This window comes from Triturus cristatus, chromosome 11 (assembly GCF_964204655.1).
Source record: "Triturus cristatus chromosome 11, aTriCri1.1, whole genome shotgun sequence".
Classification (NCBI taxonomy): domain Eukaryota; kingdom Metazoa; phylum Chordata; class Amphibia; order Caudata; family Salamandridae; genus Triturus; species Triturus cristatus.
The window spans coordinates 893,968,363-893,995,584 of record NC_140594.1 but is presented as its reverse complement, the minus strand read 5'-3'; positions in this window follow the sequence as shown (position 1 = coordinate 893,995,584).

Sequence of the window (27,222 nt, the reverse complement as noted above, 5' to 3'; positions counted from 1 at the left end):
TCGACAGGTCACGGGTCATCGTTTTTCATCAGAAAATTGATTTTTTGGACTGTAGAAAAATTGATTCAAAATGTCATTTGGATTGAGCCTCATGTTGAATAACTACTTTTTAAAGCCTCAATGTGACCAAAATTGAAATTTTTACAGACTTTTTCTCCTACTCAGAAGCTTCTATTTCGACCTATTTCAGGCATTAATATGACTCCAAACACACTTATTTTAGTTCCAAGAGTTCTAATTCACATGCAATAGTCATTTACAGTCCAAAAATTAAACTTTAAAAAATTACCATTTTTGACCATCTGGAAAAAGTTCGACAGGTCTCGGGTCATCGTTTTTCATCCGAAAATTGATTTTTTGGACTGTAGAACAATTGATTCAAAATGTCATTTGGATTGAGCCTCATGTTGAATAACTACTTTTTAAAGCCTCAATGTGACCAAAATTGCCATTTTTACAGACTTTTTCTCCGACTCAGAAGCTTCTATTTCGACCTATTTCAGGCATTAAAATGACTCTAAACACACTTATTTTAGTTCCAAGAGTTCTAATTCACATGCAATAGTCATTTACAGTCCAAAAATTAAACTGTAAAAAATTACCATTTTTGACCATCTGGAAAAAGTTCGACAGGTCACGGGTCATCGTTTTTCATCAGAAAATTGATTTTTTGGACTGTAGAAAAATTGATTCAAAATGTCATTAGGATTGAGCCTCATGTTGAATGACTACTTTTTAAAGCCTCAATGTGACCAAAATTGAAATTTTTACAGACTTTTTATCCTACTCAGAAGCTTCTATTTCGACCTATTCAGGCATTAAAATGGCTCTAAACAAACTTATTTTAGTTCCAAGAGTTCTAATTCACATGCAATAGTCATTTACAGTCCAAAAATTAAACTTTAAAAATGTACCATTCTTGACCATCTGGAAAAAGTTCGACAGGTCACGGGTCATCGTTTTTCATCAGAAAATTGATTTTTTGGACTGTAGAAAAATTGATTCAAAATGTCATTTGGATTGAGCCTCATGTTGAATGACTACTTTTTAAAGCCTCAATGTGACCAAAATTGCCATTTTTACAGACTTTTTCTCCTACTCAGAAGCTTCTATTTCGACCTATTCAGGCATTAAAATGACTCTAAACAAACTTATTTTAGTTCCAAAAGTTCTAATTCACATGCAATAGTCATTTAAAGTTCAAAAATTAAACTTTAAAAAATTACCATTTTTGACCATCTGGAAAAAGTTCGACAGGTCACGTGTCATCGTTTTTCATCAGAAAATTGATTTTTTGGACTGTAGAAAAATTGATTCAAAATGTCATTTGGATTGAGCCTCATGTTGAATAACTACTTTTTAAAGCCTCAATGTGACGGAAATTGCCATTTTTACTGACTTTTTCTCCTACTCAGAAGCTTCTATTTCGACCTATTCAGGCATTAAAATGACTCTAAACACACCTATTTTAGTTCTAAGAGTTCTAATTCACATGCAATAGTCATTTACAGTCCAAAAATTAAACTTTAAAAAATTACCATTTTTGACCATCTGGAAAAAGTTTGACAGGTCACGGTTCATCGTTTTTCATCAGAAAATTGATTTTTTGGACTGTAGAAAAATTGGTTCAAAATGTCGTTTGGATTGAGCCTCATGTTGAATAACTACTTTTTAAAGCCTCAATGTGACCAAAATTGCCATTTTTACAGACTTTTTCTCCTTCTCAGAAGCTTCTATTTCGACCTATTTCAGGCATTAAAATGACTCTAAACACACTTATTTTAGTTCCAAGAGTTCTAATTCACATGCAATAGTCATTTACAGTCCAAAAATTAAACTTTAAAAAATTACCATTGTTGACCATCTGGAAAAAGTTCGACAGGTCACGGGTCATCGTTTTTCATCAGAAAATAGATTTTTTGGACTGTAGAAAAACTTGATTCAAAATGTCATTTGGATTGAGCCTCATGTTGAATAACTACTTTTTAAAGCCTCAATGTGACCAAAATTGCCATTTTTACAGACTTTTTCTCCTACTCAGAAGGTTCTATTTCAACCTATTTCAGGCATTAAAATGACTCTAAACACACTTATTTTAGTTCCAAGAGTTCTAATTCACAAGCAATAGTCATTTACAGTCCAAAAATTAAACTTTAAAAATTTACCATTCTTGACCATCTGGAAAAAGTTCGACAGGTCACGGGTCATCGTTTTTCATCAGAAAATTGATTTTTTGGACTGTAGAAAAATTGATTCAAAATGTCATTAGGATTGAGCCTCATGTTGAATGACTACTTTTTAAAGCCTCAATGTGACCAAAATTGCCATTTTTACAGACTTTTTCTCCTACTCAGAAGCTTCTATTTCGACCTATTCAGGCATTAAAATGACTCTAAAAAAACTTATTTTAGTTCCAAAAGTTCTAATTCACATGCAATAGTCATTTAAAGTTCAAAAATTAAACTTTAAAAAATTAACATTGTTGACCATCTGGAAAAAGTTCGACAGGTCACGGGTCATCGTTTTTCATCAGAAAATTGATTTTTTGGACTGTAGAAAAACTTGATTCAAAATGTCATTTGGATTGAGCCTCATGTTGAATAACTACTTTTTAAAGCCTCAATGTGACCAAAATTGCCATTTTTACAGACTTTTTCTCCTACTCAGAAGGTTCTATTTCGACCAATTTCAGGTATTAAAATGTTTCTAAACACACTTATTTTAGTTCCAAGAGTTCTAATTCACATGCAATAGTCATTTAAAGTCCAAAAATGAAACTTTAAAAAATTACCATTTTTGACCATCTGGAAAAAGTTCGACAGGTCACGGGTCATCGTTTTTCATCAGAAAATTGATTTTTTGGACTGTAGAAAAATTGATTCAAAATGTCATTAGGATTGAGCCTCATGTTGAATGACTACTTTTTAAAGCCTCAATGTGACCAAAATTGCCATTTTTACAGACTTTTTCTCCTACTCAGAAGCTTCTATTTCGACCTATTCAGGCATTAAAATGACTCTAAACAAACTTATTTTAGTTCCAAGAGTTCTAATTCACATGCAATAGTCATTTAAAGTCCAAAAATTAAACTTTAAAAAATTACCATTTTTGACCATCTGGAAAAAGTTCGACAGGTCACGGGTCATCGTTTTTCATCAGAAAATTGATTTTTTGGACTGTAGAAAAATTGATTCAAAATGTCATTTGCATTGAGCCTCATGTTGAATAACTACTTTTCAAAGCCTCAATGTGACCAAAATTGAAATTTTTACAGACTTTTTCTCCTACTCAGAAGCTTCTATTTCGACCTATTCAGGCATTAAAATGACTCTAAACACACCTATTTTAGTTCCAAGAGTTCTAATTCACATGTAATAGTCATTTACAGTCCAAAAATTAAACTTTAAAAAATTACCATTTTTGACCATCTGGACAAAGTTCGACAGGTCACGGGTCATCGTTTTTCATCAGAAAATTGATTTTTTGGACTGTAGAAAAATTGATTCAAAATGTCATTTGGATTGAGCCTCATGTTGAATAACTACTTTTTAAAGCCTCAATGTGACAGAAATTGCCATTTTCACTGACTTTTTCTCCTACTCAGAAGCTTCTATTTCGACCTATTCAGGCATTAAAATGACTCTAAACACACCTATTTTAGTTCCAAGAGTTCTAATTCACATGTAATAGTCATTTACAGTCCAAAAATTAAACTTTAAAAAATTACCATTTTTGACCATATGGAAAAAGTTTGACTGGTCACGGGTCATCGTTTTTCATCAGAAAATTGATTTTTTGGACTGTAGAAAAATTGATTCAAAATGTCGTTTGGATTGAGCCTCATGTTGAATAACTACTTTTTAAAGCCTCAATGTGACCAAAATTGCCATTTTTACAGACTTTTTCTCCTACTCAGAAGCTTCTATTTCGACCTATTCAGGCATTAAAATGACTCTAAACAAACTTATTTTAGTTCCAAGAGTTCTAATTCACATGCAATAGTCATTTACAGTCCAAAAATTAAACTTTAAAAAATTACCATTTTTGACCATCTGGAAAAAGTTTGACAGGTCACGGGTCATCGTTTTTCATCAGAAAATTGATTTTTTGGACTGTAGAAAAATTGATTCAAAATGTCGTTTGGATTGAGCCTCATGTTGAATAACTACTTTTTAAAGCCTCAATGTGACCAAAATTGCCATTTTTACAGACTTTTTCTCCTACTCAGAAGCTTCTATTTCGACCTATTTCAGGCATTAAAATGACTCTAAACACACTTATTTTAGTTCCAAGAGTTCTAATTCACATGCAATAGTCATTTACAGGCCAAAAATTAAACTTTAAAAAATTACCATTTTTGACCATCTGGAAAAAGTTCGACAGGTCACGGGTCATCGTTTTTCATCAGAAAATTGATTTTTTGGACTGTAGAAAAATTGATTCAAAATGTCATTTGGATTGAGCCTCATGTTGAATAACTACTTTTTAAAGCCTCAATGTGACAGAAATTGCCATTTTTACTGACTTTTTCTCCTACTCAGAAGCTTCTATTTCGACATATTCAGGCATTAAAATGACTCTAAACACACCTATTTTAGTTCCAAGAGTTCTAATTCACATGTAATAGTCATTTACAGTCCAAAAATTAAACTTTAAAAAATTACCATTCTTGACCATCTGGAAAAAGTTCGACAGGTCACGGGTCATCGTTTTTCATCAGAAAATTGATTTTTTGGACTGTAGAAAAATTGATTCAAAATGTCATTAGGATTGAGCCTCATGTTGAATGACTACTTTTTAAAGCCTCAATGTGACCAAAATTGCCATTTTTACAGACTTTTTCTCCTACTCAGAAGCTTCTATTTCGACCTATTCAGGCATTAAAATGACTCTAAACAAACTTATTTTAGTTCCAAAAGTTCTAATTCACATGCAATAGTCATTTAAAGTTCAAAAATTAAACTTTAAAAAATTACCATTTTTGACCATCTGGAAAAAGTTCGACAGGTCACGGGTCATCGTTTTTCATCAGAAAATTGATTTTTTGGACTGTAGAAAAATTGATTCAAAATGTCATTTGGATCGAGCCTCATGTTGAATAACTACTTTTTAAAGCCTCAATGTGACAGAAATTGCCATTTTTACTGACTTTTTCTCCTACTCAGAAGCTTCTATTTCGACCTATTCAGGCATTAAAATGACTCTAAACACACCTATTTTAGTTCTAAGAGTTCTAATTCACATGCAATAGTCATTTACAGTCCAAAAATTAAACTTTAAAAAATTACCATTTTTGACCATCTGGAAAAAGTTTGACAGGTCACGGGTCATCGTTTTTCATCAGAAAATTGATTTTTTGGACTGTAGAAAAATTGATTCAAAATGTCGTTTGGATTGAGCCTCATGTTGAATAACTACTTTTTAAAGCCTCAATTAGGCCTGGGCAAAAATTTCGTTCCGTTCGCGGAACTTGCGATAATTTGACATTTTTGCGTTCCGCGGAGAGCGCGAAAATGTCAAAAATTCCGGTTTCCGCAGCTTGGCGATAATTTGTTTCTTGCTCGCGCTGTAAAATGATACATTCTCGCGCGCGCGCGATCGCCTTACCTGAATCCCTGCGTTCGCCGACAAGTTTTCTTGATCCGGTCGCGTTCTCCATGAGATGTTGTATTGTTTTTAGCCATTTGCGCTGTCTCGCGACAGTTCGCGCCCGCAGTGACGTCATGCGTCGCGCGATCACGTCTTTCTTCTCGCGATCATGCACCGCGAGAACAACTCAAAACAAGATGGCCGCGCCTGCAAGCAGCCACATGGGTAAGTTGGCGACCCGCAACCATGCAGAAAATCGCGCGAACATGCCGGAAAAAAACTTCCGCATCTTCGCGATATTTCTGCTTGTTTGCGATAATTTTAAACATTCTCGCGATAATTTGCGAAGGTTAATTCCGCAAATTCCGCCCACCCCTAGCCTCAATGTGACCGAAATTGCCATTTTTACAGACTTTTTCTCCTACTCAGAAGCTTCTATTTCGACCTATTTCAGGCATTAAAATGACTCTAAACACACTTATTTTAGTTCCAAGAGTTCTAATTCACATGTAATAGTCATTTACAGTCCAAAAATTAAACTTTAAAAAATTACCATTTTTGACCATTTGGACAAAGTTCGACAGGTCACGGGTCATCGTTTTTCATCAGAAAATTGATTTTTTGGACTGTAGAAAAATTGATTCAAAATGTCATTTGGATTGAGCCTCATGTTGAATAACTACTTTTTAAAGCCTCAATGTGACAGAAATTGCCATTTTCACTGACTTTTTCTCCTACTCAGAAGCTTCTATTTCGACCTATTCAGGCATTAAAATGACTCTAAACACACCTATTTTAGTTCCAAGAGTTCTAATTCACATGTAATAGTCATTTACAGTCCAAAAATTAAACTTTAAAAAATTACCATTTTTGACCATCTGGAAAAAGTTTGACTGGTCACGGGTCATCGTTTTTCATCAGAAAATTGATTTTTTGGACTGTAGAAAAATTGATTCAAAATGTCGTTTGGATTGAGCCTCATGTTGAATAACTACTTTTTAAAGCCTCAATGTGACAGAAATTGCCATTTTCACTGACTTTTTCTCCTACTCAGAAGCTTCTATTTCGACCTATTCAGGCATTAAAATGACTCTAAACAAACTTATTTTAGTTCCAAGAGTTCTAATTCACATGCAATAGTCATTTAAAGTTCAAAAATTAAACTTTAAAAAATTACCATTTTTGACCATCTGGAAAAAGTTCGACAGGTCACGGGTCATCGTTTTTCATCAGAAAATTGATTTTTTGGACTGTAGAAAAATTGATTCAAAATGTCATTTGGATTGAGCCTCATGTTGAATAACTACTTTTTAAAGCCTCAATTTGACCAAAATTGAAATTTTTACAGACTTTTTCTCCTACTCAGAAGCTTCTATTTCGACCTATTTCAGGCATTAAAATGACTCCAAACACACTTTTTTTTAGTTCCAAGAGTTCTAATTCACATGCAATAGTCATTTACAGTCCAAAAATTAAACTTTAAAAAATTACCATTTTTGACCATCTGGAAAAAGTTCGACAGGTCTCGGGTCACCGTTTTTCATCCGAAAATTGATTTTTTGGACTGTAGAACAATTGATTCAAAATGTCATTTGGATTGAGCCTCATGTTGAATAACTACTTTTTAAAGCCTCAATGTGACAGAAATTGCCATTTTTACTGACTTTTTCTCCTACTCAGAAGCTTCTATTTCGACCTATTCAGGCATTAAAATGACTCTAAACACACCTATTTTAGTTCCAAGAGTTCTAATTCACATGTAATAGTCATTTACAGTCCAAAAATTAAACTTTAAAAAATTACCATTTTTGACCATCTGGAAAAAGTTTGACAGGTCACGCGTCATCGTTTTTCATCAGAAAATTGATTTTTTGGACTGTAGAAAAATTGATTCAAAATGTCGTTTGGATTGAGCCTCATGTTGAATAACTACTTTTTAAAGCCTCAATGTGACCAAAATTGCCATTTTTACAGACTTTTTCTCCTACTCAGAAGCTTCTATTTCGACCTATTTCAGGCATTAAAATGACTCTAAACACACTTATTTTAGTTCCAAGAGTTCTAATTCACATGCAATAGTCATTTACAGGCCAAAAATTAAACTTTAAAAAATTACCATTTTTGACCATCTGGAAAAAGTTCGACAGGTCACGGGTCATCGTTTTTCATCAGAAAATTGATTTTTTGGACTGTAGAAAAATTGATTCAAAATGTCATTTGGATTGAGCCTCATGTTGAATAACTACTTTTTAAAGCCTCAATGTGACAGAAATTGCCATTTTTACTGACTTTTTCTCCTACTCAGAAGCTTCTATTTCGACCTATTCAGGCATTAAAATGACTCTAAACACACCTATTTTAGTTCCAAGAGTTCTAATTCACATGTAATAGTCATTTACAGTCCAAAAATTAAACTTTAAAAAATTACCATTTTTGACCATCTGGAAAAAGTTTGACAGGTCACGGGTCATCGTTTTTCATCAGAAAATTGATTTTTTGGACTGTAGAAAAATTGATTCAAAATGTCGTTTGGATTGAGCCTCATGTTGAATAACTACTTTTTAAAGCCTCAATGTGACCGAAATTGCCATTTTTACAGACTTTTTCTCCTACTCAGAAGCTTCTATTTCGACCTATTTCAGGCATTAAAATGACTCTAAACACACTTATTTTAGTTCCAAGAGTTCTAATTCCTATGCAATAGTCATTTACAGTCCAAAAATTAAACTGTAAAAAATTACCATTTTTGACCATCTGGAAAAAGTTCGACAGGTCACGGGTCATCGTTTTTCATCAGAAAATTGATTTTTTGGACTGTAGAAAAATTGATTCAAAATGTCGTTTGGATTGAGCCTCATGTTGAATAACTACTTTTTAAAGCCTCAATGTGACCAAAATTGCCATTTTTACAGACTTTTTCTCCTACTCAGAAGCTTCTATTTCGACCTATTTCAGGCATTAAAATGACTCTAAACACACTTATTTTAGTTCCAAGAGTTCTAATTCACATGCAATAGTCATTTACAGGCCAAAAATTAAACTTTAAAAAATTACCATTTTTGACCATCTGGAAAAAGTTCGACAGGTCACGGGTCATCGTTTTTCATCAGAAAATTGATTTTTTGGACTGTAGAAAAATTGATTCAAATTGTCATTTGGATTGAGCCTCATGTTGAATAACTACTTTTTAAAGCCTCAATGTGACAGAAATTGCCATTTTTACTGACTTTTTCTCCTACTCAGAAGCTTCTATTTCGACCTATTCAGGCATTAAAATGACTCTAAACACACCTATTTTAGTTCCAAGAGTTCTAATTCACATGTAATAGTCATTTACAGTCCAAAAATTAAACTTTAAAAAATTACCATTTTTGACCATCTGGAAAAAGTTTGACAGGTCACGGGTCATCGTTTTTCATCAGAAAATTGATTTTTTGGACTGTAGAAAAATTGATTCAAAATGTCGTTTGGATTGAGCCTCATGTTGAATAACTACTTTTTAAAGCCTCAATGTGACCAAAATTGCCATTTTTACAGACTTTTTCTCCTACTCAGAAGCTTCTATTTCGACCTATTTCAGGCATTAAAATGACTCTAAACACACTTATTTTAGTTCCAAGAGTTCTAATTCACATGTAATAGTCATTTACAGTCCAAAAATTAAACTTTAAAAAATTACCATTTTTGACCATCTGGACAAAGTTCGACAGGTCACGGGTCATCGTTTTTCATCAGAAAATTGATTTTTTGGACTGTAGAAAAATTGATTCAAATTGTCATTTGGATTGAGCCTCATGTTGAATAACTACTTTTTAAAGCCTCAATGTGACAGAAATTGCCATTTTCACTGACTTTTTCTCCTACTCAGAAGCTTCTATTTCGACCTATTCAGGCATTAAAATGACTCTAAACACACCTATTTTAGTTCCAAGAGTTCTAATTCACATGTAATAGTCATTTACAGTCCAAAAATTAAACTTTAAAAAATTACCATTTTTGACCATCTGGAAAAAGTTTGACTGGTCACGGGTCATCGTTTTTCATCAGAAAATTATTTTTTGGACTGTAGAAAAATTGATTCAAAATGTCGTTTGGATTGAGCCTCATGTTGAATAACTACTTTTTAAAGCCTCAATTTGACCAAAATTGAAATTTTTACAGACTTTTTCTCCTACTCAGAAGCTTCTATTTCGACCTATTTCAGGCATTAAAATGACTCCAAACACACTTTTTTTTAGTTCCAAGAGTTCTAATTCACATGCAATAGTCATTTACAGTCCAAAAATTAAACTTTAAAAAATTACCATTTTTGACCATCTGGAAAAAGTTCGACAGGTCTCGGGTCACCGTTTTTCATCCGAAAATTGATTTTTTGGACTGTAGAACAATTGATTCAAAATGTCATTTGGATTGAGCCTCATGTTGAATAACTACTTTTTAAAGCCTCAATGTGACAGAAATTGCCATTTTTACTGACTTTTTCTCCTACTCAGAAGCTTCTATTTCGACCTATTCAGGCATTAAAATGACTCTAAACACACCTATTTTAGTTCCAAGAGTTCTAATTCACATGTAATAGTCATATACAGTCCAAAAATTAAACTTTAAAAAATTACCATTTTTGACCATCTGGAAAAAGTTTGACAGGTCACGGGTCATCGTTTTTCATCAGAAAATTGATTTTTTGGACTGTAGAAAAATTGATTCAAAATGTCATTTGGATTGAGCCTCATGTTGAATAACTACTTTTTAAAGCCTTAATGTGACCAAAATTGCCATGTTTACAGACTTTTTATCCTATTCAGAAGGTTCTATTTCGACCAATTTCAGGCATTAAAATAACTCTAAACACACTTATTTTAGTTCCAAGAGTTCGAATTCACATGCAATAGTCATTTACAGTCCAAAAATTAAACTTTAAAAAATTACCATTTTTGACCATCTGGAAAAAGTTTGACAGGTCACGGGTCATCGTTTTTCATCAGAAAATTTATTTTTTGGACTGTGGAAAAATTGATTCAAAATGTCATTAGGATTGAGCCTCATGTTGAATGACTACTTTTTAAAGCCTCAATGTGACCAAAATTGCCATTTTTACAGACTTTTTCTCCTACTCAGAAGCTTCTATTTCGACCTATTCAGGCATTAAAATGACTCTAAACAAACTTATTTTAGTTCCAAGAGTTCTAATTCACATGCAATAGTCATTTAAAGTTCAAAAATTTAACTTTAAAAAATTACCATTTTTGACCATCTGGAAAAAGTTCGACAGGTCACGGGTCATCGTTTTTCATCAGAAAATTGATTTTTTGGACTGTAGAAAAATTGATTCAAAATGTCATTTGGATTGAGCCTCATGTTGAATAACTACTTTTTAAAGCCTCAATGTGACCAAAATTGAAATTTTTACAGACTTTTTCTCCTACTCAGAAGCTTCTATTTCGACCTATTTCAGGCATTAATATGACTCCAAACACACTTATTTTAGTTCCAAGAGTTCTAATTCACATGCAATAGTCATTTACAGTCCAAAAATTAAACTTTAAAAAATTACCATTTTTGACCATCTGGAAAAAGTTCGACAGGTCTCGGGTCATCGTTTTTCATCCGAAAATTGATTTTTTGGACTGTAGAACAATTGATTCAAAATGTCATTTGGATTGAGCCTCATGTTGAATAACTACTTTTTAAAGCCTCAATGTGACCAAAATTGCCATTTTTACAGACTTTTTCTCCGACTCAGAAGCTTCTATTTCGACCTATTTCAGGCATTAAAATGACTCTAAACACACTTATTTTAGTTCCAAGAGTTCTAATTCACATGCAATAGTCATTTACAGTCCAAAAATTAAACTGTAAAAAATTACCATTTTTGACCATCTGGAAAAAGTTCGACAGGTCACGGGTCATCGTTTTTCATCAGAAAATTGATTTTTTGGACTGTAGAAAAATTGATTCAAAATGTCATTAGGATTGAGCCTCATGTTGAATGACTACTTTTTAAAGCCTCAATGTGACCAAAATTGAAATTTTTACAGACTTTTTATCCTACTCAGAAGCTTCTATTTCGACCTATTCAGGCATTAAAATGGCTCTAAACAAACTTATTTTAGTTCCAAGAGTTCTAATTCACATGCAATAGTCATTTACAGTCCAAAAATTAAACTTTAAAAATGTACCATTCTTGACCATCTGGAAAAAGTTCGACAGGTCACGGGTCATCGTTTTTCATCAGAAAATTGATTTTTTGGACTGTAGAAAAATTGATTCAAAATGTCATTTGGATTGAGCCTCATGTTGAATGACTACTTTTTAAAGCCTCAATGTGACCAAAATTGCCATTTTTACAGACTTTTTCTCCTACTCAGAAGCTTCTATTTCGACCTATTCAGGCATTAAAATGACTCTAAACAAACTTATTTTAGTTCCAAAAGTTCTAATTCACATGCAATAGTCATTTAAAGTTCAAAAATTAAACTTTAAAAAATTACCATTTTTGACCATCTGGAAAAAGTTCGACAGGTCACGTGTCATCGTTTTTCATCAGAAAATTGATTTTTTGGACTGTAGAAAAATTGATTCAAAATGTCATTTGGATTGAGCCTCATGTTGAATAACTACTTTTTAAAGCCTCAATGTGACGGAAATTGCCATTTTTACTGACTTTTTCTCCTACTCAGAAGCTTCTATTTCGACCTATTCAGGCATTAAAATGACTCTAAACACACCTATTTTAGTTCTAAGAGTTCTAATTCACATGCAATAGTCATTTACAGTCCAAAAATTAAACTTTAAAAAATTACCATTTTTGACCATCTGGAAAAAGTTTGACAGGTCACGGTTCATCGTTTTTCATCAGAAAATTGATTTTTTGGACTGTAGAAAAATTGGTTCAAAATGTCGTTTGGATTGAGCCTCATGTTGAATAACTACTTTTTAAAGCCTCAATGTGACCAAAATTGCCATTTTTACAGACTTTTTCTCCTTCTCAGAAGCTTCTATTTCGACCTATTTCAGGCATTAAAATGACTCTAAACACACTTATTTTAGTTCCAAGAGTTCTAATTCACATGCAATAGTCATTTACAGTCCAAAAATTAAACTTTAAAAAATTACCATTGTTGACCATCTGGAAAAAGTTCGACAGGTCACGGGTCATCGTTTTTCATCAGAAAATAGATTTTTTGGACTGTAGAAAAACTTGATTCAAAATGTCATTTGGATTGAGCCTCATGTTGAATAACTACTTTTTAAAGCCTCAATGTGACCAAAATTGCCATTTTTACAGACTTTTTCTCCTACTCAGAAGGTTCTATTTCAACCTATTTCAGGCATTAAAATGACTCTAAACACACTTATTTTAGTTCCAAGAGTTCTAATTCACAAGCAATAGTCATTTACAGTCCAAAAATTAAACTTTAAAAATTTACCATTCTTGACCATCTGGAAAAAGTTCGACAGGTCACGGGTCATCGTTTTTCATCAGAAAATTGATTTTTTGGACTGTAGAAAAATTGATTCAAAATGTCATTAGGATTGAGCCTCATGTTGAATGACTACTTTTTAAAGCCTCAATGTGACCAAAATTGCCATTTTTACAGACTTTTTCTCCTACTCAGAAGCTTCTATTTCGACCTATTCAGGCATTAAAATGACTCTAAAAAAACTTATTTTAGTTCCAAAAGTTCTAATTCACATGCAATAGTCATTTAAAGTTCAAAAATTAAACTTTAAAAAATTAACATTGTTGACCATCTGGAAAAAGTTCGACAGGTCACGGGTCATCGTTTTTCATCAGAAAATTGATTTTTTGGACTGTAGAAAAACTTGATTCAAAATGTCATTTGGATTGAGCCTCATGTTGAATAACTACTTTTTAAAGCCTCAATGTGACCAAAATTGCCATTTTTACAGACTTTTTCTCCTACTCAGAAGGTTCTATTTCGACCAATTTCAGGTATTAAAATGTTTCTAAACACACTTATTTTAGTTCCAAGAGTTCTAATTCACATGCAATAGTCATTTAAAGTCCAAAAATGAAACTTTAAAAAATTACCATTTTTGACCATCTGGAAAAAGTTCGACAGGTCACGGGTCATCGTTTTTCATCAGAAAATTGATTTTTTGGACTGTAGAAAAATTGATTCAAAATGTCATTAGGATTGAGCCTCATGTTGAATGACTACTTTTTAAAGCCTCAATGTGACCAAAATTGCCATTTTTACAGACTTTTTCTCCTACTCAGAAGCTTCTATTTCGACCTATTCAGGCATTAAAATGACTCTAAACAAACTTATTTTAGTTCCAAGAGTTCTAATTCACATGCAATAGTCATTTAAAGTTCAAAAATAAAACTTTAAAAAATTACCATTTTTGACCATCTGGAAAAAGTTCGACAGGTCACGGGTCATCGTTTTTCATCAGAAAATTGATTTTTTGGACTGTAGAAAAATTGATTCAAAATGTCATTTGGATTGAGCCTCATGTTGAATAACTACTTTTCAAAGCCTCAATGTGACCAAAATTGAAATTTTTACAGACTTTTTCTCCTACTCAGAAGCTTCTATTTCGACCTATTTCAGGCATTAATATGACTCCAAACACACTTATTTTAGTTCCAAGAGTTCTAATTCACATGCAATAGCCATTTACAGTCCAAAAATTAAACTTTAAAAAATTACCATTTTTGACCATCTAGAAAAAGTTCGACAGGTCTCGGGTCATCGTTTTTCATCCGAAAATTGATTTTTTGGACTGTAGAACAATTGATTCAAAATGTCATTTGGATTGAGCCTCATGTTGAATAACTACTTTTTAAAGCCTCAATGTGACAGAAATTGCCATTTTTACTGACTTTTTCTCCTACTCAGAAGCTTCTATTTCGACCTATTCAGGCATTAAAATGACTCTAAACACACCTATTTTAGTTCCAAGAGTTCTAATTCACATGTGATAGTCATTTACAGTCCAAAAATTAAACTTTAAAAAATTACCATTTTTGACCATCTGGAAAAAGTTTGACTGGTCACGGGTCATCGTTTTTCATCAGAAAATTGATTTTTTGGACTGTAGAAAAATTGATTCAAAATGTCGTTTGGATTGAGCCTCATGTTGAATAACTACTTTTTAAAGCCTCAATGTGACCAAAATTGCCATTTTTACAGACTTTTTCTCCTACTCAGAAGCTTCTATTTCGACCTATTCAGGCATTAAAATGACTCTAAACAAACTTATTTTAGTTCCAAGAGTTCTAATTGACATGCAATAGTCATTTAAAGTTCAAAAATTAAACTTTAAAAAATTACCATTTTTGACCATCTGGAAAAAGTTCGACAGGTCACGGGTCATCGTTTTTCATCAGAAAATTGATTTTTTGGACTGTAGAAAAATTGATTCAAAATGTCATTTGGATTGAGCCTCATGTTGAATAACTACTTTTTAAAGCCTCAATGTGACCAAAATTGAAATTTTTACAGACTTTTTCTCCTACTCAGAAGCTTCTATTTCGACCTATTTCAGGCATTAAAATGACTCCAAACACACTTATTTTAGTTCCAAGAGTTCTAATTCACATGCAATAGTCATTTACAGTCCAAAAATGAAACTTTAAAAAATTACCATTTTTGACCATCTGGAAAAAGTTCGACAGGTCTCGGGTCACCGTTTTTCATCCGAAAATTGATTTTTTGGACTGTAGAACAATTGATTCAAAATGTCATTTGGATTGAGCCTCATGTTGAATAACTACTTTTTAAAGCCTCAATGTGACAGAAATTGCCATTTTTACTGACTTTTTCTCCTACTCAGAAGCTTCTATTTCGACCTATTCAGGCATTAAAATGACTCTAAACACACCTATTTTAGTTCCAAGAGTTCTAATTCACATGTAATAGTCATTTACAGTCCAAAAATTAAACTTTAAAAAATTACCATTTTTGACCATCTGGAAAAAGTTTGACAGGTCACGGGTCATCGTTTTTCATCAGAAAATTGATTTTTTGGACTGTAGAAAAATTGATTCAAAATGTCGTTTGGATTGAGCCTCATGTTGAATAACTACTTTTTAAAGCCTCAATGTGACCAAAATTGCCATTTTTACAGACTTTTTCTCCTACTCAGAAGCTTCTATTTCGACCTATTCAGACATTAAAATGTCTCTAAACACACTTATTTTAGTTCCAAGAGTTCTAATTCACATGCAATAGTCATTTACAGTCCAAAAATTAAACTGTAAAAAATTACCATTTTTGACCATCTGGAAAAAGTTCGACAGGTCACGGGTCATCGTTTTTCATCAGAAAATTGATTTTTTGGACTGTAGAAAAATTGATTCAAAATGTCATTTGGATTGAGCCTCATGTTGAATAACTACTTTTTAAAGCCTCAATGTGACAGAAATTGCCATTTTTACTGACTTTTTCTCCTACTCAGAAGCTTCTATTTCGACCTATTCAGGCATTAAAATGACTCTAAACACACCTATTTTAGTTCCAAGAGTTCTAATTCACATGTAATAGTCATTTACAGTCCAAAAATTAAACTTTAAAAAATTACCATTCTTGACCATCTGGAAAAAGTTCGACAGGTCACGGGTCATCGTTTTTCATCAGAAAATTGATTTTTTGGACTGTAGAAAAATTGATTCAAAATGTCATTAGGATTGAGCCTCATGTTGAATGACTACTTTTTAAAGCCTCAATGTGACCAAAATTACCATTTTTACAGACTTTTTCTCCTACTCAGAAGCTTATATTTCGACCTATTCAGGCATTAAAATGACTCTAAACAAACTTATTTTAGTTCCAAAAGTTCTAATTCACATGCAATAGTCATTTAAAGTTCAAAAATTAAACTTTAAAAAATTACCATTTTTGACCATCTGGAAAAAGTTCGACAGGTCACGGGTCATCGTTTTTCATCAGAAAATTGATTTTTTGGACTGTAGAAAAATTGATTCAAAATGTCGTTTGGATTGAGCCTCATGTTGAATAACTACTTTTTAAAGCTTCAATGTGACCAAAATTGCCATTTTTACAGACTTTTTCTCCTACTCAGAAGCTTCTATTTCGACCTATTTCAGGCATTAAAATGACTCTAAACACACTTATTTTAGTTCCAAGAGTTCTAATTCACATGGAATAGTCATTTACAGTCCAAAAATTAAACTTTAAAAAATTACCATTGTTGACCATCTGGAAAAAGTTCGACAGGTCACGGGTCATCGTTTTCATCAGAAAATTGATTTTTTGGACTGTAGAAAAATTGATTCAAAATGTCATTAGGATTGAGCCTCATGTTGAATAACTACTTTTTAAAGCCTCAATGTGACCAAAATTGAAATTTTTACAGACTTTTTCTCCTACTCAGAAGCTTCTATTTCGACCTATTTCAGGCATTAATATGACTCCAAACACACTTATTTTAGTTCCAAGAGTTCTAATTCACATGCAATAGTCATTTACAGTCCAAAAATTAAACTTTAAAAAATTACCATTTTTGACCATCTGGAAAAAGTTCGACAGGTCTCGGGTCATCGTTTTTCATCCGAAAATTGATTTTTTGGACTGTAGAACAATTGATTCAAAATGTCATTTGGATTGAGCCTCATGTTGAATAACTACTTTTTAAAGCCTCAATGTGACCAAAATTGCCATTTTTACAGACTTTTTCTCCGACTCAGAAGCTTCTATTTCGACCTATTTCAGGCATTAAAATGACTCTAAACACACTTATTTTAGTTCCAAGAGTTCTAATTCACATGCAATAGTCATTTACAGTCCAAAAATTAAACTGTAAAAAATTACCATTTTTGACCATCTGGAAAAAGTTCGACAGGTCACGGGTCATCGTTTTTCATCAGAAAATTTATTTTTTGGACTGTAGAAAAATTGATTCAAAATGTCGTTTGGATTGAGCCTCATGTTGAATAACTACTTTTTAAAGCCTCAATGTGACCAAAATTGCCATTTTTACAGACTTTTTCTCCTACTCAGAAGCTTCTATTTCAACCTATTTCAGGCATTAAAATGACTCTAAACACACTTATTTTAGTTCCAAGAGTTCTAATTCACAAGCAATAGTCATTTACAGTCCAAAAATTAAACTTTAAAAAATTACCATTTTTGACCATCTGGAAAAAGTTCGACAGGTCACGGGTCATCGTTTTTCATCAGAAAATAGATTTTTTGGACTGTAGAAAAATTGATTCAAAATGTCATAAGAATTGAGCCTCATGTTGAATGACTACTTTTTAAAGCCTCAATGTGACCAAAATTGCCATTTTTACAGACTTTTTCTCCTACTCAGAAGCTTCTATTTCGACCTATTCAGGCATTAAAATGACTCTAAACAAACTTATTTTAGTTCCAAGAGTTCTAATTCACATGCAATAGTCATTTAAAGTTCAAAAATTAAACTTTAAAAAATTACCATTTTTGACCATCTGGAAAAAGTTCGACAGGTCACGGGTCATCGTTTTTCATCAGAAAATTGATTTTTTGGACTGTAGAAAAATTGATTCAAAATGTCATTTGGATTGAGCCTCATGTTGAATAACTACTTTTTAAGGCCTCAATGTGACCAAAATTGCCATTTTTACAGACTTTTTCTCCGACTCAGAAGCTTCTATTTCGACCTATTTCAGGCATTAAAATGACTCTAAACACACTTATTTTAGTTCCAAGAGTTCTAATTCACATGCAATAGTCATTTACAGTCCAAAAATTAAACTGTAAAAAATTACCATTTTTGACCATCTGGAAAAAGTTCGACAGGTCACGGGTCATCGTTTTTCATCAGAAAATTTATTTTTTGGACTGTAGAAAAATTGATTCAAAATGTCGTTTGGATTGAGCCTCATGTTGAATAACTACTTTTTAAAGCCTCAATGTGACCAAAATTGCCATTTTTACAGACTTTTTCTCCTACTCAGAAGCTTCTATTTCGACCTATTTCAGGCATTAAAATGACTCTAAACACACTTATTTTAGTTCCAAGAGTTCTAATTCACAAGCAATAGTCATTTACAGTCCAAAAATTAAACTTTAAAAAATTACCATTTTTGACCATCTGGAAAAAGTTCGACAGGTCACGGGTCATCGTTTTTCATCAGAAAATAGATTTTTTGGACTGTAGAAAAATTGATTCAAAATGTCATAAGAATTGAGCCTCATGTTGAATGACTACTTTTTAAAGCCTCAATGTGACCAAAATTGCCATTTTTACAGACTTTTTCTCCTACTCAGAAGCTTCTATTTCGACCTATTCAGGCATTAAAATGACTCTAAACAAACTTATTTTAGTTCCAAGAGTTCTAATTCACATGCAATAGTCATTTAAAGTTCAAAAATTAAACTTTAAAAAATTACCATTTTTGACCATCTGGAAAAAGTTCGACAGATCACGGGTCATCGTTTTTCATCAGAAAATTGATTTTTTGGACTGTAGAAAAATTGATTCAAAATGTCATTTGGATTGAGCCTCATGTTGAATAACTACTTTTTAAAGCCTCAATGTGACCAAAATTGAAATTTTTACAGACTTTTTCTCCTACTCAGAAGCTTCTATTTCGACCTATTTCAGGCATTAATATGACTCCAAACACACTTATTTTAGTTCCAAGAGTTCTAATTCACATGCAATAGTCATTTACAGTCCAAAAATTAAACTTTAAAAAATTACCATTTTTGACCATCTGGAAAAAGTTCGACAGGTCTCGGGTCATCGTTTTTCATCCGAAAATTGATTTTTTGGACTGTCGAACAATTGATTCAAAATGTCATTTGGATTGAGCCTCATGTTAAATAACTACTTTTTAAAGCCTCAATGTGACCAAAATTGCCATTTTTACAGACTTTTTCTCCGACTCAGAAGCTTCTATTTCGACCTATTTCAGGCATTAAAATGACTCTAAACACACTTATTTTAGTTCCAAGAGTTCTAATTCACATGCAATAGTCATTTACAGTCCAAAAATTAAACTGTAAAAAATTACCATTTTTGACCATCTGGAAAAAGTTCGACAGGTCACGGGTCATCGTTTTTCATCAGAAAATTGATTTTTTGGACTGTAGAAAAATTGATTCAAAATGTCATTAGGATTGAGCCTCATGTTGAATGACTACTTTTTAAAGCCTCAATGTGACCAAAATTGAAATTTTTACAGACTTTTTCTCCTACTCAGAAGCTTCTATTTCGACCTATTCAGGCATTAAAATGACTCTAAACAAACTTATTTTAGTTCCAAGAGTTCTAATTCACAAGCAATAGTCATTTACAGTCCAAAAATTAAACTTTAAAAAATTACCATTTTTGACCATCTGGAAAAAGTTCGACAGGTCACGGGTCATCGTTTTTCATCAGAAAATAGATTTTTTGGACTGTAGAAAAATTGATTCAAAATGTCATAAGAATTGAGCCTCATGTTGAATGACTACTTTTTAAAGCCTCAATGTGACCAAAATTGCCATTTTTACAGACTTTTTCTCCTACTCAGAAGCTTCTATTTCGACCTATTCAGGCATTAAAATGACTCTAAACAAACTTATTTTAGTTCCAAGAGTTCTAATTCACATGCAATAGTCATTTAAAGTTCAAAAATTAAACTTTAAAAAATTACCATTTTTGACCATCTGGAAAAAGTTCGACAGGTCACGGGTCATCGTTTTTCATCAGAAAATTGATTTTTTGGACTGTAGAAAAATTGATTCAAAATGTCATTTGGATTGAGCCTCATGTTGAATAACTACTTTTTAAAGCCTCAATGTGACCAAAATTGAAATTTTTACAGACTTTTTCTCCTACTCAGAAGCTTCTATTTCGACCTATTTCAGGCATTAATATGACTCCAAACACACTTATTTTAGTTCCAAGAGTTCTAATTCACATGCAATAGTCATTTACAGTCCAAAAATTAAACTTTAAAAAATTACCATTTTTGACCATCTGGAAAAAGTTCGACAGGTCTCGGGTCATCGTTTTTCATCCGAAAATTGATTTTTTGGACTGTCGAACAATTGATTCAAAATGTCATTTGGATTGAGCCTCATGTTGAATAACTACTTTTTAAAGCCTCAATGTGACCAAAATTGCCATTTTTACAGACTTTTTCTCCGACTCAGAAGCTTCTATTTCGACCTATTTCAGGCATTAAAATGACTCTAAACACACTTATTTTAGTTCCAAGAGTTCTAATTCACATGCAATAGTCATTTACAGTCCAAAAATTAAACTGTAAAAAATTACCATTTTTGACCATCTGGAAAAAGTTCGACAGGTCACGGGTCATCGTTTTTCATCAGAAAATTGATTTTTTGGACTGTAGAAAAATTGATTCAAAATGTCATTAGGATTGAGCCTCATGTTGAATGACTACTTTTTAAAGCCTCAATGTGACCAAAATTGAAATTTTTACAGACTTTTTCTCCTACTCAGAAGCTTCTATTTCGACCTATTCAGGCATTAAAATGACTCTAAACAAACTTATTTTAGTTCCAAGAGTTCTAATTCACATGCAATAGTCATTTACAGTCCAAAAATTAAACTTTAAAAAATTACCATTTTTGACCATCTGGAAAAAGTTTGACAGGTCACGGGTCATCGTTTTTCATCAGAAAATTTATTTTTTGGACTGTAGAAAAATTGATTCAAAATGTCGTTTGGATTGAGCCTCATGTTGAATAACTACTTTTTAAAGCCTCAATGTGACCAAAATTGCCATTTTTACAGACTTTTTCTCCTACTCAGAAGCTTCTATTTCGACCTATTTCAGGCATTAAAATGACTCTAAACACACTTATTTTAGTTCCAAGAGTTCTAATTCACAAGCAATAGTCATTTACAGTCCAAAAATTAAACTTTAAAAAATTACCATTTTTGACCATCTGGAAAAAGTTCGACAGGTCACGGGTCATCGTTTTTCATCAGAAAATAGATTTTTTGGACTGTAGAAAAATTGATTCAAAATGTCATTTGGATTGAGCCTCATGTTGAATAACTACTTTTTAAAGCCTCAATGTGACCAAAATTGCCATTTTTACAGACTTTTTCTCCTACTCAGAAGCTTCTATTTCGACCTATTTCAGGCATTAAAATGACTCTAAACACACTTATTTTAGTTCCAAGAGTTCTAATTCACATGCAATAGTCATTTACAGTCCAAAAATTAAACTTTAAAAAATTACCATTCTTGACCATCTGGAAAAAGTTCGACAGGTCACGGGTCATCGTTTTTCATCAGAAAATTGATTTTTTGGACTGTAGAAAAATTGATTCAAAATGTCATTAGGATTGAGCCTCATGTTGAATGACTACTTTTTAAAGCCTCAATGTGACCAAAATTGCCATTTTTACAGACTTTTTCTCCTACTCAGAAGCTTCTATTTCGACCTATTTCAGGCATTAAAATGACTCTAAACACACTTATTTTAGTTCCAAGAGTTCTAATTCACATGCAATAGTCATTTACAGTCCAAAAATTAAACTTTAAAAAATTACCATTGTTGACCATCTGGAAAAAGTTCGACAGGTCACGGGTCATCGTTTTTCATCAGAAAATAGATTTTTTGGACTGTAGAAAAACTTGATTCAAAATGTCATTTGGATTAAGCCTCATGTTGAATAACTACTTTTTAAAGCCTCAATGTGACCAAAATTGCCATTTTTACAGACTTTTTCTCCTACTCAGAAGGTTCTATTTCGACCAATTTCAGGTATTAAAATGTTTCTAAACACACTTATTTTAGTTCCAAGAGTTCTAATTCACATGCAATAGTCATTTAAAGTCCAAAAATTAAACTTTAAAAAATTACCATTTTTGACCATCTGGAAAAAGTTCGACAGGTCACGGGTCATCGTTTTTCATCAGAAAATTGATTTTTTGGACTGTAGAAAAATTGATTCAAAATGTCATTTGCATTGAGCCTCATGTTGAATAACTACTTTTCAAAGCCTCAATGTGACCAAAATTGAAATTTTTACAGACTTTTTCTCCTACTCAGAAGCTTCTATTTCGACCTATTCAGGCATTAAAATGACTCTAAACACACCTATTTTAGTTCCAAGAGTTCTAATTCACATGTAATAGTCATTTACAGTCCAAAAATTAAACTTTAAAAAATTACCATTTTTGACCATCTGGACAAAGTTCGACAGGTCACGGGTCATCGTTTTTCATCAGAAAATTGATTTTTTGGACTGTAGAAAAATTGATTCAAAATGTCATTTGGATTGAGCCTCATGTTGAATAACTACTTTTTAAAGCCTCAATGTGACAGAAATTGCCATTTTCACTGACTTTTTCTCCTACTCAGAAGCTTCTATTTCGACCTATTCAGGCATTAAAATGACTCTAAACACACCTATTTTAGTTCCAAGAGTTCTAATTCACATGTAATAGTCATTTACAGTCCAAAAATTAAACTTTAAAAAATTACCATTTTTGACCATATGGAAAAAGTTTGACTGGTCACGGGTCATCGTTTTTCATCAGAAAATTGATTTTTTGGACTGTAGAAAAATTGATTCAAAATGTCGTTTGGATTGAGCCTCATGTTGAATAACTACTTTTTAAAGCCTCAATGTGACCAAAATTGCCATTTTTACAGACTTTTTCTCCTACTCAGAAGCTTCTATTTCGACCTATTCAGGCATTAAAATGACTCTAAACAAACTTATTTTAGTTCCAAGAGTTCTAATTCACATGCAATAGTCATTTACAGTCCAAAAATTAAACTTTAAAAAATTACCATTTTTGACCATCTGGAAAAAGTTTGACAGGTCACGGGTCATCGTTTTTCATCAGAAAATTGATTTTTTGGACTGTAGAAAAATTGATTCAAAATGTCGTTTGGATTGAGCCTCATGTTGAATAACTACTTTTTAAAGCCTCAATGTGACCAAAATTGCCATTTTTACAGACTTTTTCTCCTACTCAGAAGCTTCTATTTCGACCTATTTCAGGCATTAAAATGACTCTAAACACACTTATTTTAGTTCCAAGAGTTCTAATTCACATGCAATAGTCATTTACAGGCCAAAAATTAAACTTTAAAAAATTACCATTTTTGACCATCTGGAAAAAGTTCGACAGGTCACGGGTCATCGTTTTTCATCAGAAAATTGATTTTTTGGACTGTAGAAAAATTGATTCAAAATGTCATTTGGATTGAGCCTCATGTTGAATAACTACTTTTTAAAGCCTCAATGTGACAGAAATTGCCATTTTTACTGACTTTTTCTCCTACTCAGAAGCTTCTATTTCGACATATTCAGGCATTAAAATGACTCTAAACACACCTATTTTAGTTCCAAGAGTTCTAATTCACATGTAATAGTCATTTACAGTCCAAAAATTAAACTTTAAAAAATTACCATTCTTGACCATCTGGAAAAAGTTCGACAGGTCACGGGTCATCGTTTTTCATCAGAAAATTGATTTTTTGGACTGTAGAAAAATTGATTCAAAATGTCATTAGGATTGAGCCTCATGTTGAATGACTACTTTTTAAAGCCTCAATGTGACCAAAATTGCCATTTTTACAGACTTTTTCTCCTACTCAGAAGCTTCTATTTCGACCTATTCAGGCATTAAAATGACTCTAAACAAACTTCTTTTAGTTCCAAAAGTTCTAATTCACATGCAATAGTCATTTAAAGTTCAAAAATTAAACTTTAAAAAATTACCATTTTTGACCATCTGGAAAAAGTTCGACAGGTCACGGGTCATCGTTTTTCATCAGAAAATTGATTTTTTGGACTGTAGAAAAATTGATTCAAAATGTCATTTGGATCGAGCCTCATGTTGAATAACTACTTTTTAAAGCCTCAATGTGACAGAAATTGCCATTTTTACTGACTTTTTCTCCTACTCAGAAGCTTCTATTTCGACCTATTCAGGCATTAAAATGACTCTAAACACACCTATTTTAGTTCTAAGAGTTCTAATTCACATGCAATAGTCATTTACAGTCCAAAAATTAAACTTTAAAAAATTACCATTTTTGACCATCTGGAAAAAGTTTGACAGGTCACGGGTCATCGTTTTTCATCAGAAAATTGATTTTTTGGACTGTAGAAAAATTGATTCAAAATGTCGTTTGGATTGAGCCTCATGTTGAATAACTACTTTTTAAAGCCTCAATTAGGCCTGGGCAAAAATTTCGTTCCGTTCGCGGAACTTGCGATAATTTGACATTTTTGCGTTCCGCGGAGAGCGCGAAAATGTCAAAAATTCCGGTTTCCGCAGCTTGGCGATAATTTGTTTCTTGCTCGCGCTGTAAAATGATACATTCTCGCGCGCGCGCGATCGCCTTACCTGAATCCCTGCGTTCGCCGACAAGTTTTCTTGATCCGGTCGCGTTCTCCATGAGATGTTGTATTGTTTTTAGCCATTTGCGCTGTCTCGCGACAGTTCGCGCCCGCAGTGACGTCATGCGTCGCGCGATCACGTCTTTCTTCTCGCGATCATGCACCGCGAGAACAACTCAAAACAAGATGGCCGCGCCTGCAAGCAGCCACATGGGTAAGTTGGCGACCCGCAACCATGCAGAAAATCGCGCGAACATGCCGGAAAAAAACTTCCGCATCTTCGCGATATTTCTGCTTGTTTGCGATAATTTTAAACATTCTCGCGATAATTTGCGAAGGTTAATTCCGCAAATTCCGCCCACCCCTAGCCTCAATGTGACCGAAATTGCCATTTTTACAGACTTTTTCTCCTACTCAGAAGCTTCTATTTCGACCTATTTCAGGCATTAAAATGACTCTAAACACACTTATTTTAGTTCCAAGAGTTCTAATTCACATGTAATAGTCATTTACAGTCCAAAAATTAAACTTTAAAAAATTACCATTTTTGACCATTTGGACAAAGTTCGACAGGTCACGGGTCATCGTTTTTCATCAGAAAATTGATTTTTTGGACTGTAGAAAAATTGATTCAAAATGTCATTTGGATTGAGCCTCATGTTGAATAACTACTTTTTAAAGCCTCAATGTGACAGAAATTGCCATTTTCACTGACTTTTTCTCCTACTCAGAAGCTTCTATTTCGACCTATTCAGGCATTAAAATGACTCTAAACACACCTATTTTAGTTCCAAGAGTTCTAATTCACATGTAATAGTCATTTACAGTCCAAAAATTAAACTTTAAAAAATTACCATTTTTGACCATCTGGAAAAAGTTTGACTGGTCACGGGTCATCGTTTTTCATCAGAAAATTGATTTTTTGGACTGTAGAAAAATTGATTCAAAATGTCGTTTGGATTGAGCCTCATGTTGAATAACTACTTTTTAAAGCCTCAATGTGACAGAAATTGCCATTTTCACTGACTTTTTCTCCTACTCAGAAGCTTCTATTTCGACCTATTCAGGCATTAAAATGACTCTAAACAAACTTATTTTAGTTCCAAGAGTTCTAATTCACATGCAATAGTCATTTAAAGTTCAAAAATTAAACTTTAAAAAATTACCATTTTTGACCATCTGGAAAAAGTTCGACAGGTCACGGGTCATCGTTTTTCATCAGAAAATTGATTTTTTGGACTGTAGAAAAATTGATTCAAAATGTCATTTGGATTGAGCCTCATGTTGAATAACTACTTTTTAAAGCCTCAATTTGACCAAAATTGAAATTTTTACAGACTTTTTCTCCTACTCAGAAGCTTCTATTTCGACCTATTTCAGGCATTAAAATGACTCCAAACACACTTTTTTTTAGTTCCAAGAGTTCTAATTCACATGCAATAGTCATTTACAGTCCAAAAATTGAACTTTAAAAAATTACCATTTTTGACCATCTGGAAAAAGTTCGACAGGTCTCGGGTCACCGTTTTTCATCCGAAAATTGATTTTTTGGACTGTAGAACAATTGATTCAAAATGTCATTTGGATTGAGCCTCATGTTGAATAACTACTTTTTAAAGCCTCAATGTGACAGAAATTGCCATTTTTACTGACTTTTTCTCCTACTCAGAAGCTTCTATTTCGACCTATTCAGGCATTAAAATGACTCTAAACACACCTATTTTAGTTCCAAGAGTTCTAATTCACATGTAATAGTCATTTACAGTCCAAAAATTAAACTTTAAAAAATTACCATTTTTGACCATCTGGAAAAAGTTTGACAGGTCACGCGTCATCGTTTTTCATCAGAAAATTGATTTTTTGGACTGTAGAAAAATTGATTCAAAATGTCGTTTGGATTGAGCCTCATGTTGAATAACTACTTTTTAAAGCCTCAATGTGACCAAAATTGCCATTTTTACAGACTTTTTCTCCTACTCAGAAGCTTCTATTTCGACCTATTTCAGGCATTAAAATGACTCTAAACACACTTATTTTAGTTCCAAGAGTTCTAATTCACATGCAATAGTCATTTACAGGCCAAAAATTAAACTTTAAAAAATTACCATTTTTGACCATCTGGAAAAAGTTCGACAGGTCACGGGTCATCGTTTTTCATCAGAAAATTGATTTTTTGGACTGTAGAAAAATTGATTCAAAATGTCATTTGGATTGAGCCTCATGTTGAATAACTACTTTTTAAAGCCTCAATGTGACAGAAATTGCCATTTTTACTGACTTTTTCTCCTACTCAGAAGCTTCTATTTCGACCTATTCAGGCATTAAAAT